Source organism: Opisthorchis viverrini, assembly GCF_000715545.1.
Source record: "Opisthorchis viverrini unplaced genomic scaffold opera_v5_162, whole genome shotgun sequence".
Classification (NCBI taxonomy): Eukaryota; Metazoa; Platyhelminthes; class Trematoda; order Opisthorchiida; family Opisthorchiidae; genus Opisthorchis; species Opisthorchis viverrini.
The window spans coordinates 128173-129746 of NW_008751818.1; positions in this window are offsets into that span (position 1 = coordinate 128173).

A 1574-nucleotide genomic window follows, 5' to 3' on the forward strand; every position below is an offset into this window, starting at 1 on the left:
ACATCCTCGTTCAGTATTGTACAGTCTGAACCGCTGTCAAGAAGTGCATTGACTCTATAAACTCCACGCGTACCGCGAACAGTTACAGGCAGTACGCCGAGCGCCACGGTTGTCCGATTACATGATCGGCTGGCACAGTTGACACTGGGGTCTGGACAGCATTCTTCCTGGCATGTTGGCCCCACTGACTTAGCTGAAGGCTGAGTGGGCGAATGGAGCAATGGGTGATGTAGACCTTTGCAGGCATTAAGTCCGCAACATCGCCTCGAGCGGCACTGTTTCGCGTTATGTCTTGGCTTGAGGCAAAGCTCGTAAAGTGCAGCTGAGCGGATGAACGTTGCACGGGAATCAGCGTCCAAGCGAATGAATTGCGGGCATTGATCGAGGTAGTGCATTTTGCCACAGTGCACACACGGACGGGACATCGTCGGGCTATGTTCTCCATTACCAGGCTTATTAGCCGTGGACGTCGTCACATGTGTGGATAGCCTTGGCGATGGTGCTGTCGCAAAGCTACGGGGGCGTTCTGACTTACTGGTGCTCGGCTGGGAAACATTCGGCAAATAAGACTCTCTAACTGATAACGCATCTGCTCTATCTAGAACATAATCAGTCAGATCGACGAAACTGGGCTCTTGGTTCTTCCTAAGGATTTCCGAGGCCCGGTCGAACCACTGTGACTGGATAGCAGTGGGAAGGCGGCTAATAATAGCGCCTATGGTTGTTCTAGTATTAAACTCTGATGAGCAGTTCAGTTGGGAGGGTACCAACCAACAAGCCTTCACTGTGTCGGCCAGCTTGAGTAGTGAGCTGGCGTCGTTCGGTCCGATGGGCGGTCCGGTTGTGACTGACGCAATATCCTGTCTTGCGATCGTCGAGGGTTTGCCGACCCTGCGAGCCAATATCTCCCAGGCTTCTGCGTAGCCGTGTTCTGGCGCAAGTATCGTACACTGATCGATTGCTTCTCGTGCTTCGCCTTCACATGCATCGATCAAGAAGGCTAGTCGATTTGCGGGATCCGTAACGTATTGGGCGACCCCACTGGTGAAACCCCTTAGAAACTTCCAGTAATTCAAGGGGTTACCGTCGAACTTTGGTACCTTTCTCTGAGGCATACCCATACAGAGATTAAGCAGTTCCGGAAGACATGGATACAGTGTGGACGTCATCTGTGGATTCCATGGAGGCGTCATATGATAGTTGGGGGTGATGGCCGCCTCCTGGTCTACTGGATAAGATAGAGGTCTAACATAGTCTTGCAGTCTTCTGTCTGTAGCGGTAGCAGAACACTGAAAGTTGGCCATTTCGCGACGGACTTTGGCCACTTCCACTTCCAGCCATGCAGCTCCGTCTTTCAGATCCATAGGGAGCTACCGCTTGGGCGACGGGGGGGAAGTAATCGAGTGGAGGATGGTCGACGTAATGTTCGTCAGATATGGCGAAACGTCGGTTGAGTTTGCGTTGTTGATTAACTGCGGTAATTGTTGACTAACTGTGATATGGTCGATTAACATTGTAAGAGGAACTGGTTCTACAGAAAAACGAATTAGTAAGCATCATGAATTAAGAAAACG